Below are 14440 nucleotides of genomic sequence, written 5' to 3' on the forward strand. Positions count from 1 at the left end.
CAGAGGGCTTCCTAGAGAGAACGCAGACCAGTGTTTTCACTCGTGGGTGCATACCATGAAGTTAGTGGCCGGATTGTTTTTCTCAAAGGTACTTAGAGCTCAGTAGCACCCAGTTACTTTAAAGGGATTTGGGGTGCTCAGAACTTCTGAAGAGCAGGCCACCTCTATCTAGAAGCCGACAGCTGGAGATTGACTAACTGTAGGCAACTACCTCTGAAAACTCTAGCCAGAATTTGCACAGAGGTGGTTAAACTTATTTCTGTGCTGAATGCTGACCCCAACCTAAATGTGGGATAGGAGGATTTGGGCCAGAAATCTGTGCCCGACTGTTCTCAATTTTGTCTTGCGGTTCACCTTTTAAACCTTCTTCTTCGCATTGCAGAGGAGTAACTCCAGCTGTCTCAGTCATATCCAATAATAAGGATTAGTTTTCTGTAATCTTCCTAAAAACTTGCACAATATTTCAAAGACTTCAGCTTCTCAGTGCCTGGGGCATCTGACCTCTTTCCCCTGCACCTTTGATCCGTTATTTGGTTAAAGTTATGAAACCCACCTGTTGTACTGAGCATGTTTCCCTTAAGGACCTATGTAACCAGTTAGAATCCCACCAGCTCCTCTGACAGATACTTCCCGACTATGAATTGCTCCATAAGTCAAGTCTGTACAAGAAGAAACAAAGTTTAATTTTTCTCTTTTATTGAACGAAAGGAAGTTGTGATATGAGAAGCAAATCTGAGTATCTTTCTGCAGTGTTGGGGGTTCATAGAAGTATTGTGGCACAGATCTCTCTGCTTATCCTTCTCTCTCTGCTTTTCTTTCCCGTATCCTTAGAATTTCTGTGGTTCTTGGGAAAATAAGACCTGCTGATGTTGCCTAAAGAACATTCACGTGCAGCAAGTTTATATGCACAGGGCCTGTTTACAGTATTTCAAATCTATCTACCAGAATTTAACCCTGGCCCCTGTCTTTTTTCCATTCTGCCAGGTGAGGAGTGTTGTGTAGCACACTCTCTGACAGGCCCAAAAGACACCCTTATATTCCATTGTCTCCCTTTTTTCTCTCATTTTGGAAATAGATTTTAAATCAGCAGATTATTTTCCTGGCCATTCTGGAATCCCCACTGGTATTTCATGGCCCAGCTTAGTTATTGGTGGGCCTGCTGCTGTATTACACAGGTAAAATCCTTATTCCTTTTTAACTGAGTTGAGCTCAGGGTGGATTTGATTTAAATCATGATTTAAATAACTAGTCAGAAGACTCGATTTAATTATGGATTTCTACATAAAAGTGCTTTCTTGTTGGTTGTTATAATCTTAATACATATCCTTCACCAGTCAGAGAGAGATGTAGGTTTCATTTTTAGAAGGTACACACTGTACATTTTTAAAATGATTTATTCTGAAAACTTTTCAGATTAGTTTTACAGCTATATCAGAAGATGAATGGTTGGTTGGTTATTTAATTTCCAACGGTAATTGAAGCAGATATTTATGAAGTCATTGAGAGGTAAACTATCTCCAATTCAACAGGTTAATCATTAATATTTGGAGGATTTTCTTGCCAGGCTGTATTAGGAGGAGAACATCACCAGACAGACATTTACATTGTTTTATTTAACTAAAACAACGTTATGTATTCTGGATTTTTATTTTAACAAAACAAGCATATGAATTTTTGAATTTAGTTAAACATTCAAGTTTTTTTAAATCGGGTTTGTTTTTGTTAAAATTGTTTTTAACTATTTTAGTTAAATGAAATATTAAATAAATTCACTATGTCAGCTAGGTCAACATGATAAACTTAAAATATTGACTTATGCAGCTAACTCAGTTGTCTTCACCTTCATTTTCCTGTTTGTTCATAATCTGGAAAAGAAAAAAAAGCTTTCCTACTTTTACAAGTCCCAAACAATTTCTCAGTTTGGAATGAATTAGTCCAAAGGAAGAAAATAGTCTTTCTACACTGGCTGAAGAAGCTACTGCTGTTAAAAGTGAGATGATCACTTCAACGGTCTCTGAATCCAAGTGCTTAGGTGACTTCCACCGGTTCACTGGTGTGACTTTCTTGAAAACACCATCAGCAAACATATTCTTCTTGAATGGTTCTTATTCTCAAACTGGGTCTCTTTTATGGCTTGCTGCCATCATAGGTTTTCCCTTCTAGTGCAGGGGCGGCTCCAGGCCCCAGCACGCCAAGTGCGTGCTTGGTGCGGCAAGCCGTGGGGGGCACTCTGCCAGCACCGCGAGGGTGGCAGGCAGGCTGCCTTCGGCAGCTTGCCTGCGGAGGGTCCACTGGTCCCGTGGCTTCGGAGGAAAGCCTGTCTGCCATGGTTGGGGTGGCAAAATGCCTAGAGCCGCCCCTGTTCTAGTGAGAGAATGGTGTGATAGATCTCAATTCAATGAAGGCTACACTCAGAAAGACCTCAAGACTTCTGGAATATGCTGCTCAAACAATTTCACTTTTGTTTCTACTGCCTGTCCCTCCCTTCTCACATGTATCTCCAGACTTCTTCTCCTTGTCCAGATCTGTTCTGCCCCCAACACTCTTCTATTTATTGAACTTTTTGAAACCTTGCACTTTTAGAGAGGGGTCAGGGATTGACTCTGTACACAGATTTGCAGAGGGACAATAGGGTTCAGGTCTGTTATTTCTCACCTCTGTATATTTATTTATTTAAAAACATTGTTGCTGTTAACAAGCCTGTTATCTCTGGAGACACAAATCCACAGTTGAAAACTGCAAAACTATGCATCTCTGATGGTATCTTCTAGATACCGCACTGATTCCCATTGGGTAGATAGAAAGATTAACTTAAATTAAGCCCCTGGAACCCTATAAAATTGGGTCCCTAATCCATGAACTATTGGAACTCATTTACAAAACTTTCCTTAAACATTACATGAATATGTTGTCTCATACTACAGAATTAGAATTTATAATCCCTATTCCATGATGAGATATCTTTGAGCTATAATGTATCTTAATTAAAACTATCTTTAGATTGCTTTTTGAAGAAAAAAACTTTTTTATCAAAAAATATGATTTAAATTGAAAAAATGATTTTTTTTTTAAATCATTGATTTTTATCCACCCTGGTTGAGCTGTTTTTCTGCTCTTTGCTCCTCCGTGTTAACTAGCACTCTCTATGTTGTCTTTTCCCCCTCACTTTGTTGCACGCTCTGTCTGAAGCCACATTATTTGTTCCTTCCATTCTTCTTTTTCAGTAGGACTTGAGTCCTGATTCTTTACAATCATCCATGTGTTTTTCTTCTCTGTCTCGGTAGCTGGCTGATACCATCTCTTCCGTCTTTCCCATTCCACCTCCTGTTTTTCCCATTTGCTCCCTTCTCTGTAATAGGAGCATTGGGTGGTTTTGTAACATTTAGGTTACTCGGTGTTTCTCTGCTGGACTTTGCAAGCAGCGTTGCATTTCCAAGCACACTGTGGTGGGTTGGCTGCATTATGGCTGCATCTGTAGTAGCATTTCTCAGAGACTGTCCTGGTAGTGCCATTTCTTCTGTACTTGTGCTTGTACAGGCAGATGTTTTTACCATTGTGTCATCTAAACCCTCTCACAGCAAGACTTATCAACATGATACTACAAATGACAATTCTCAGCAGCCTGCACCAGGGATCGCAACATTGGGGCCACCAAAAGTGTTAGCAACAGTGGGAATCCTCTGGGAAAGAAGCAAGGCTTTTCAGTGAAGCCAAGTTCAGCTCTGGGTCAGCTGCACTGTTGCTAAGACCTGTGGTCAGTACTGGGTGAATTGACTTACTGGGACTAAGACTCAAAAGGCAGATGAACACACCAGCTTTCCCTTACTAGGGAATTGTGCCATTGCCTTGGTTCTGAAAGACATTTAGACTTCTCTACAATGTATTTCAGAATGAAAATGAGGGAATCTGGAAAAGTAGAGACAGACATGGCATATGGGGAGAACATGGGCAAGCTGAAAGATTGGGGAGGACAAGAGAGGTGTCTGAGTCCTGGGAAATCTGCTTCCTTGTGGAGGCTTTTCCTCCAAAAGGGTCATGGGCCAGATCCTTGCCTGGTATATGTTGGTGTAATTCCATTGGCTTCAGCTGCCCTTTAATTCTAGTGGGAGGGGCCTGTGAGTAGCATCCTCCTAAAGTTTGTCTGCTGTTAGCATGAGTGGAGTGGGTTGAGAACTGTCCTGTAATACTCATGAATGGTCTGCAGTTCCCACTCCTCCAAGCTCCAAACTGATGTGCTCTTTGGAATAGTTTCATGCAATCACAGTGTGGCAATCCCTTCTCAGCCTCTTGTGGGTGTTGTGATTGTTGCTGTCATCAGATGACTGGACCCAGGGCAGACTTCTCTAAGCCTCTGCTGCATGGAAATCCTCAAAGAAAAACAGTGAAATGAACTTACTGTGCGATCAATGGAAGCATTGCAAACCCAGGTGTTAGGTAGTGAGGATAAACAACTTACTGTGGACATGCAGTCTCTCGAAGCTCATTTAATTAGAAATGAATTATCTAGAACATACTATATTTTTCTTTTAGACGTTGCTTTGTCTCTAAACCGCCTTTATTTTTCCCCCGCTAGATTGTTCTAAATTGATAGATTATTTTATTGTATATAATATCGAGTCCTGAAAAGACTCTTCTACCAATTTCAGCTTAGCAGAACATAACAACATCTAAAACTTTTTAATACAAAGAAACAAGTATATAAAAAAGATGAGTATAGATTTGAGCAGCCTGCCAATCAGTATTGGCTCATTGACTTCATTTGAGCACACAGTCTAGGTGCTGGAGTCTCAAGTATTCCCAGACAAATAAGTCAAGAAGCCTTTGGATGAAGAAACTAAATTTAGAAAATTGAGGGTCATCTCAGAGGCAACACTTGCAGAAGAAGGCAATTTAATGTGAGTACATTAAACCAGTGTTACAGTGAGTCACTAGGATGTTGAGGTGATGAGGGACATGTAAGTACTTCCATAGATAACCAAGTCAAACCCTCAAAGTTAGGAAATACCAGAATTAAGTTTCTGCTTCGCAGTCGTAATTCAGTTTCTTTTTGCACGTCTTCTGGTAGTCTCTAATTACGTGAGAACTTACTGTTTTCCCCTCCACCAGACCCCTTGGCACAAATACCTATTTTCTACTAGCTCCCTTCTCAGAAATGGTTGAATCATTTTTGCATGGACTTCTCCAAAGGGCACATACTGAGACAGGTGCCAAGCATGGAAAATGCCAGCCCAAAATATCAGTTGGACTAAGCCATAAACACCCAGCAACAGAAGATTATAATAGAAGGTCTTGGCAGTTCCAGGTCAAGGCAGTGCGGGACTGTAGGCCCACACCCACATAGGGCCCTACCAGGGTCACGACCCCAGCAAATGGGGGTGGCCCCCTCTCAGGTGCAGGATCAGTGGAAGGGTGACCTCCTCGCTGAGCAGCAGGGGCCTAAGCTTCTGTGGTGGAAGGTGTGGAAGCGAGTGGCTCCCTCCATGGCTCTGCTAGCTTTTCCTCCCTCTGCTGGATGCTGCCTGCAGACTTCGGCAGCCATCCCTGCCTCACTCTGCTCCGGGCATGCTTTCAGCATTGCCAGTCCCAAATATTTGGGTTCTGAAACATAATGAGATTTTACAGGATCATAAATGTGGGGATTTGCCTTCTGTGGTTTCATCCTTTAAAGTTCATGTTTCTTCAAGCTTTTCTCTGCAACCAAGCAGGCTAGAAAGTTGCTTTGACGCCAGGAGTTGGGGCTGTAAGAATCACACACAATGTCATGAGACTCTCTGTAGAATGACAAGAGTTGGCCATGCTTCATTGTCAAGCGTTTCTTCACAACTGTATGGCCTAGAGGCTTTTTTTAAAAATGAAAGCCAAAATTCAGATTCTGGGACTCTAAGCATGTACGTATTGTTCCTGTGCCTTATTTCGGCCTCAAGTATTGGAGCCCTGCAAAATTGACACATGTGGTAACAAGGTTGTGTCTACACTGGAGGCATGCACCCAGCTGTCCCAGGTGGTGGTGTCCAAATCCCCCAACTATTTATACTCAAGGCTTTTAAATGCCTGTCTAGGGGCACGGTGAACCCAAGCTGGCATGCTCCGTTGAGGATATGTGAGACAACGTGTGTTGAGTTGTGACTTAGCAGCTGTGGAGGCAGCAAAAGCATGGGCACCTGGCTTATGTTTAGACAGTCCAGCAGTGCCATTCCCATAGTTCCCTGTGTCTGTATCTTCCAGACCTTCTGGCCTTGGAATCTATGAAAGAGGCACTCAGTCATGGGCAGAGGTATAACAACCTAGAGGGATTATTTTTGGTTATTTGTATTGTGCAAATACCTAGAGCCCAACCAACAACAAGGCCCCCTTGTGGGAGACAGTTCACAAAGAGGAGTAATAGAATGCAGCAGGCCCAATGCAATGTCAGTAAACCATTCATACCGCACTCTGCCATCTTGTATTCCATAGATAGAGTCTCAGGGCATGTCTACACTACCCGCTGGATCGGCGGGTAGCGATCGCTCTATCGGGGATCGATTTATCGCGTGTAGTGTAGACACGATAAATTGATCCCTGTTCGCTCTCCCATCGACTGCTGAACTCCAGCTTGGTGAGAGGTGGAAGCAAAGTTGACGGGGGAGCTGCGGTGCGCTGCGAGGATGCGAAGTAAGTAATTTTAATTCGATAAGATACGTTGACTTCAGCTACGCTATTCTCATAGCTGAAGTTGCATATCTTAGATCGATTTTCCCCTCCCCCGCCCAGTGTAGACCAGGCCTAAGAGTTCACATGTGAATAAAGCCAAAAAAAAGAAGTGTTCATCCATATAATGAGGTGTTGGAAAGTGGTTAGGTGTTTACAGGGCTGTTATCTTTTAGTTATATTACAATAGCACACGGGTATTTCATGGCCCAGTTCGGGAAAGGATTCTCTCTTACAATCTTCTACTCCTCCCCAGTGCTTTTCCCAGTTAAGAAAAGAAAAATCTAGACTGAGCATGAGGAGAAATAGGCTCATGGTGAGATGTGTTAATGACCAGGCTAGTTTCCCATAGGAGGAGGTTTAAGGGCAGTTATATGAGACTTTTAAAACCTAGAAAACATATGGTGAGGACTGGAGTAGTCCTCCTTTTATGGCGTGATGGAATAATTGCCTCGTAAGTCACGTGTAACTGACTTGGTTAGACCTCCCATGTGTGGGGTGATTGCTTCTAGGAGGGTTGGACCAAATGCAATCCCCAGTTTATCCAGGAGCTAGGCACATAACATCTCATGGCAATAATACCTCAGATTGCCTTTTATCTTTTCTTTGCTGAAGAAATACATTATTTTAGTTCAATGCAGAACAGTTTTTTGGATGAAGGTAAAGTGTTGAAAATACAGGGATCTGTTTGACTCTAGGCATAACAGGTGAAATATTTGTCATAAAAATATGACCATCCCCAGCCCTGATCAGAACTCATAGCATTTGTCGTTTACACTTTATCTGCTAAGCTACATAGGCTCAATACGACCCAGTGACACACACATGTTAAATTTGGTACTGAAGTTAATATTCTGTAAACGCTTAACTCAGAAAGGGACTTAAACACGTGCCTAGATTTAAGAGAGACAAGGTGGGTGAGGTAATATCTTTTATTGGACTGATGAGAGAGACAGCCACCTTGGCACTCTAATATCCTGGGACCGACACTGCCACAACACTGCCTAGATTTAAGGCATTTGAATGGGGTTACTCACATGCTCATGGCCTGAATGCAATAGAAACATATACTTTATATCGTACTTAGTATTTCCTGTTTACTGCTTGTGCAGCACTTCAGGAGGCCTTTGTTGGAGGGACAGCATGCAATGATTATCATTGTAGCATATTAAGAATTACAAACAATGTAAAGGCTACAAAGTTTGGACATGTTGGATTTTAGTTGTTCATACAAAGACCTGATGCAATCAAAATGTCGTGCAAATCAGACAATTTAATGTATGTTTCTTGTTCATCTGTTTATTGAACAAGCACATTTTCCTATAATAGAGCTGTAGACTTATCCCTAAACAGGGCCTCCGTATAATACTTTTTGATTATGGTGTTAGTGCAAGTTGATTAGCAATGGGAGAGGACAAAAATCCCACTGTGAGCCCAATCAGACTCTGAGACAATCTTTTCCAGCCATCCAAAGGCACACATACCATGGTGAGGGGCTGTGTTAACAGCTCAGTGGAAAGATTCTTTACTTCTCTGATTAGTGACGACAAATGTCAATCCATAACTTGTGCAATGGTTAAAGGGAAAGTGGCAGATCCGTAACAGGTGTAAACCGTCATAGCTGCATTTGGAGCTGTGACGGTCTACCCCAGCTGAGGAGCTTTTCCTAGATTGTCTGAGTTTCAGGCTGTTCTCGGGACAGCCCAATGGGAGCAGAGTTAATGTGGTCTGAATGGCCTTACCCATGTGCGTGCTTTTGAATACCGAGAGGAGTGAGGGGGTCGTGTGACTTTGAACCCTAAGCTGGAATTTCTAGGTGTGCCCAAGTTTGTGTGTTCCTGGAAGGTTTCTTTGCTGCAGTACATGATAAGATTTCTGTCAAAGGTCCTTGATTCCAATAGAGATTTTGAAAATGAAGAAGAGTTCTGTTAGGCAAGATCCCAGAGAGGCAGGAAAAGGAAGTAAAAGATGGAAGGTCATAGAGTGATATTGTAAGGGAGACAAGGTAAAGGGAAAGTCCACTGCAACAGAAAATTGTGGTGAAGAGGAATAATATTGACATGTAAAAGAAGATGCGGTCTAGGCTTTGGTGCAGATTTTTGATATTACAAATGGCAGTTGAAAGTCAATAGAAACTAGGCATCTACCTGCCATTTGTGCCTTGGAAATCTTCCTTGTCTGTATTGGAAAAGTTCACTAGTTTCACTAAAATGATCTTAAAAATTGCTAGTTGAACCACTGCAAACTCTTAATGTAAATGCACTTTAGTTAACCCAATTATAAAGCAAGAATTAAACCACTGAAAGTCCATTGCATTATGGATTTCCACTGCTTTAAATATATTATTTATTTAAATCGCGAAACCTGGAGCATATGTATAATACAGACCATTCCGCAGAGCTGACCAGGGAGGGTGGGACAATGGAGATCAAATATTTGATTTTTTTTTCATGGCAACAGAATGTTGAAGAAATCTGTGCAAGGGGTGTCTTTGTTTGTGAAACACCCAAGACTCTGGAAATATCAATAATACACCTAAAACATAGACACGCCTTTTTGTAAAGAGACAGGGAAAAAGTGTTATAACGATGTCTGGGGGAAAAGAAAACTTCTGGCAAGAACAGCACTCTGAGAGGACCAAATATGAGTGGATGATGGGAAGGATGATCAGTATATGATGAAGCAAACCACTTTTAATAAAAAGTGCGTGAGCGTGAACCATTAAGAAGTGGTTAGAGCCGATGTTGTTTAGCCAGGGAAAGTTATGGACGTGGAGAAAAGAATATCTGGTAAAACTAAATATTTCTAAATCAGCAGGACCAGAGGACACACGTCCAAGACTTCTAAAGGAACTAGCACAGGATACAGCGGAACTGCTAGCCAGCATTTTTGAAAATTCATGGAAAACAGGTGAGACCCCAGAGGGCTGGCGAAAGTAAATGTAGTAACAATCTTTAACAGGGTAAAAAGGACAGCTTTTAGGAATCATAAATTATTAGGGTTGGAAGGAACCTCAGGAGATCATCTAGTCCAACCCCCTGCTCAAAGCAGGACCAATCCCCAAATTGTCCCCTCAAGGATTGAGCTCGCAACCCTGGGTTTAGCAGGCTAATACTCAAACCACTGAGCTATGCCTCTCTGAGTGGTTAGTCTGACTTCAGTAGAAGATAGCAACATTGTGAAAAGGAAGGCTCCAATTTGTAAGCATTTATATAGCGAGCTGTGTGAAATTTTTCAGCCAAAACTTCTTTTGGCAGAAAATTGGTAACATTGAGACATTTCTTGCATTCCTGTCAATTTTGCCAAATTGTTCTGGTTGAAAAAAACCAAAATCCTATATAAAAGGATCTGAAAAATCGAAATGTTTTTTTAACAGTTTTGTAACAAACATTTTTGATTTTTGATTGACTCTGTTTCAAAATTTCCTTTCATTTTATTTTTAAAAACGCAATTAAAAATGTTTTAATATAGTCAAAGTCAAAATATTTTGATTTTATCAAAACGAAATGTTTAATTCCACCTGAATTTTTTTTCAATGTTTAGATTTGCTGAAAATTTCAAAAACATTCCTTTTCAGTTTGATTCTTATACCAATTGTTTCCCCCAAGTTTTTTGAAATTGCTGGCAAACGAAAGAATCTGTTCTTCTCACAGTTCTACTTATGTAGACTATCATGTTGTTACACCAGGAAATAAATGTGGCTCAGTGAGATGCAAGCAGTGTGAGTTCATTTAAAAATAAAAAAAAAAAAAAAAATTGTCTGTCTGTGGGCAAAGTGAATGTAATTAACTTAAACCATTTGGCCTTCAGTAAGACTTTCAATACATTCTTGCCTGGAAAAAGAATAGGGCCATTAAGGGAATGTTTAAAAGGTATGGTAAAGTACCAGCAAAGGCTGGATCTCCTGGGCACACAAGCTAAGAAAAGGTATTCAACACATTCTGACCTTTGAACTTACCTTATCTTATGATCATTAACTATGCCAGGATAGCTACCATGGTACAATCCCTGTAGTGTGGATGCAGTTACACTGGTATAAAGGTGTCTCATTCTGGTATAGTTTATGGCTATACTAGTATAAGGCACAGGGGTTATACCAGTATAACTATTTTGCTAAAAATCACCACCCTAACTTGAATATTTGTCCCAGTAGAAAAACTATGTAGACCAGGTCTTAATGTTTGTAAAGCGCTTTGACATCATCAGATAAAATGTGCTAAATGAGCATGTGTGATTGTCACTGTGGAAGCTGGCTGCTCACGATGGAGCTAGTCATGAGGAAAAGATAGAAACCAAGTGTGCTTTTCAGATGGTCTGATGTGGGCTAAGTGCCACTCCCCTGTTGGCTGGGAGTTAAGCAGAACATACTGTGTTGATACATTACTGGCATTTGGCCTTTGCAAGCCGTTTTTAAAGGAAATTAGCCAATGAAGCTACTGAACCACTGACAACTATTGCTGAAGAGTCTGAGTAAGTCAGGGAGGGTTCAAAAGACTGAGGATAAAAAGCAACTGTGATCACAATTAATGTGTCGCTACAAACCAGACACACTGGGTTGTAATGGACAAGGATGATTTGTCCTGTCCCCCCACAAATGATACTAAACTGGGAAGTGTTGGGGGCAGGGCTGTGGGTCTGAATTGAGCAGCTCCAGGTGAGCTGAGGGGACGTTCTGTGTTTATCCTAGTGCCTACTACTTCAGTTGAACAAACCGGCAGCCAGGAGGGAGGTGCTGGGAGGGGGAGAGAGGGGGAGTTGGCTGCCAGTGGGTGATGAGCACTCACTAATATTTTTCTGTGGGTGCTGCAGCCTTGAAGCACCCATGAAGTCAGTACCTATGGTGCCAGGAGCTGTATAGAAACAGCACAAAAAGACCCTGCCCCGAAGAGCTTACACTCCAAGTCGTGGGGTTACTTCATGGCCTCCCTACAGAGCACAGTTAAGATTGTTTGAGTCACTTAACTGAGCATTTCTTATCTTAGTGTGTTGGGATTTCTTTCAAGTTTAACTCTGAATTTCCTGGGTTTGTAATATTTGGTTTTAGGATAAATATGCCAGCTTGTGTTGTGTTGTGTTTTTTTTCTTTGTTTTTTTTAACCTGTAAATTGCTGGATGACATGCACGCTCCACCTTACCATCTTAATCGTAGATTTTTTGTTTATTCATTCTATAGAGGTTTGGCTTAGCATGGGAGTTTTCTATCTTGCTCTGAGTCAGGACAAGAGGGACAGTGAAAGGGGAATAAGATATCACAATAGTAATACCGACATATAGGTTGTTTCATGAGTTTAAATGTTCTAGCGTTGCGTCTCTTGAGCTGTGGATGCATTCACCTGGAGAAAGATGTGGTCAGTTCTGCAGCTGTGCCAGTAGGAGACACTTTCAGGTGTTTTTGTGTGCATGTGTGTATAGACATTGAAACCTATAGTTACAGTTGCCTGATTCTTTCCATTATAAAACTGTTTGCAGTTGCTTGGAACACATGGGCAACCTTTAATTCTAGTATGTACTTCTGAGTGATTGACTTTGCAGCGTCATGTCCTTTTAATGTCAGTTATTTAGATGTATTTAGCGAGAGAGAGGTTCACTGATAGAGAAAATACATTCTTTTCTTTTCTCCATCAGTTATGTTGTAAGTTTAAAGCTTGTAAAGCACTTTAAGATACTGGGACAAAAGATGCTATATGAATGCAAGACATGAGGTGTACTTAGGGCTAGTCTACACTTACTGTGGATCAATGCTGCCAGGGGTTGATTTGCCAGGTCTAATGAAGACCTGCTGAATTAACTGCAGATCGCTCTCCCATCGACGCCAGTACTCCACAGAACGAGAAGCGTAAGGTAAGTTGATGGATAAGTCGAGTTTCTCCCGTCAACCCAGCACAGTGTAGATACCACAATAAGTCGACCTAAGCTATTCACATAGCTGGAGTTGCGTAACTTAGATTGACTTAACCCCGTAGTGTAGACCTGCCCCTAGAAGTGACTTCAGGATACTTACTACTACTTTGGCGTAGTCTGTTTTGTATTGTGGACAGATCCTTAAGGGGGGGGTGTGTGTGTGTGTGTGTCTCTCTCTCTCTCTCTCTCTTTTTTTTTTTTTTTTAATAAATCCAATTCTAACCCTGAAAAACAAATTGGACAAGGGAAAGTGTTGCTTTTCTCTCAGCTCTTCTCTTTGCTGTTAGGGTGGCAGCAGGGTGTATTCCATCTGGTGCGATATCCCACATGGTACATCAGGTGCAACATAAGGGCGGGGAATGGTTTGGAAGGGGATGTCTAATAGCACGCTTATACTCAGACCTCCTGCAGAGTTCCGGTAACTCTCTGAATGAAACTCCTGCTGTCTCCATGCCTTGAGTGGGTTTGCAGGGTTACTTGCTGTCGCTGGAAAGTTCAGGTTCCAGGCTTTGAGAAGGGCACTCCCAGCCTTTTGCTTCAATGGGAGTTGAGATGCAGCCACAGCACATCTAAGAAGTGCGTTGCATCTAAGCGAGGAGCCCTGCTTTCTTCTCAGCACTCAGTTTGAGCCATTACCATGACAAAGGAGGATTATTGACTTTCATTGCCACGATGCCTTTGATTCGAGGCTCGCTTTGATTTGGGGCGGCTGTGCTTACTTGCACAGAGGGACCAGTCTCCTTCAGGTGAAGAGGGAGAAGAGAAATGAGCGCAGGACTCAATTGAGTGGGTGACGGCAACCAATGCCATGAGTTGCTGAGAAGGGATGCCAAAGCAGCCGTAATGCCTTAAGACAGTTAAAAGCAAATTGTCTGGCTGAGCGGGCCCATAGCAAGGAAGATGCTCCCCCAAACTATAATTCAAGGGGTTGAATGCCCCTCAAAACTGAGAGCTGAGAAAAAACCCCAGAAGATGAGGCAAATGATCGAACAGATGTGAGCGCTTTTGTTGCGGAGACTTGGAGGCTAGCGGGATGGCGATAGGCTAATTTGAGTCGCATAATGCCAGGTTCCTTTCATATGCAGAGCAGCGCTTTGATCTGGGCTGGATGAAAGTGCTGAAAAGTGGAGAGGATGGCAGGGGGTCTTTTGTCTTTGACAAAAAAGGCATCTGCCGGGCTCTAACCTCCTCTTCCCCACCCCTTTAGCCTAGCAGGCTGTTCCAACAATGCCCGCAAAGGGGACAAGTGTCTTCTGACAGCTGAAGAAATCTCAGGGAGGAGAAAGACTTTCAGCAATATATATATACACCAGAGAGCTTAATCGATTTTTTCCACAGTACAAAAAGATGGGGGGCAGGGGAAGAGAAGAGAGACAGATCTCAGTGGAAATGAGAGGTGGGGGGGACCTTTCTAATAAACTTGTTACTTTTGTTCTCGGAATACATCTTTTCAGGAGATGCTTTGATGCTGGTGTGAATGCACTTAATGGAAAGCGGTGTTTGTGGGGGTGGGGGGGGGAAGAGGAATATTTCTGAAAGAAGGATAAACTTGGAGTGATTTCCTGTGGATCTCAATGCAAGGAAGATTTCTAAGTTAATATTATACAGTATGACGCAAGAGGTACTCGGAGAACAGAACTCTACCTTATGTACCATTGGTTTGCAAAATCAAGCTTAACACAAACAGCTGGCTTAATTGAAACACTCCCTAGCCATGCAGAATTAATTGTAAAGGTCTCTTGCAATTTACCGTTGCAAATTTCTGTCGGGCTTCCCCCTCTTCTCCCTTTTCTAACAGTGTACAGTAGCTCAGTTTCCTGCTTGCTGCAGGGGATTTTAACTTGGTGCCAAC

General features: G+C 42.0%; 1 protein-coding gene across 1 annotated transcript in view; it reads left to right on the forward strand.

The window, feature by feature from the left end:
- Positions 1 to 14440, forward strand: part of LOC116824774 (metalloprotease TIKI1-like) — a 103293-nt gene that overhangs the window by 39787 nt on the left and 49066 nt on the right. The gene's annotated exons all lie outside the window — the stretch shown is intronic.

The sequence above is a fragment of the Chelonoidis abingdonii genome, chromosome 6 (assembly GCF_003597395.2).
Source record: "Chelonoidis abingdonii isolate Lonesome George chromosome 6, CheloAbing_2.0, whole genome shotgun sequence".
NCBI classification, from domain to species: domain Eukaryota; kingdom Metazoa; phylum Chordata; order Testudines; family Testudinidae; genus Chelonoidis; species Chelonoidis abingdonii.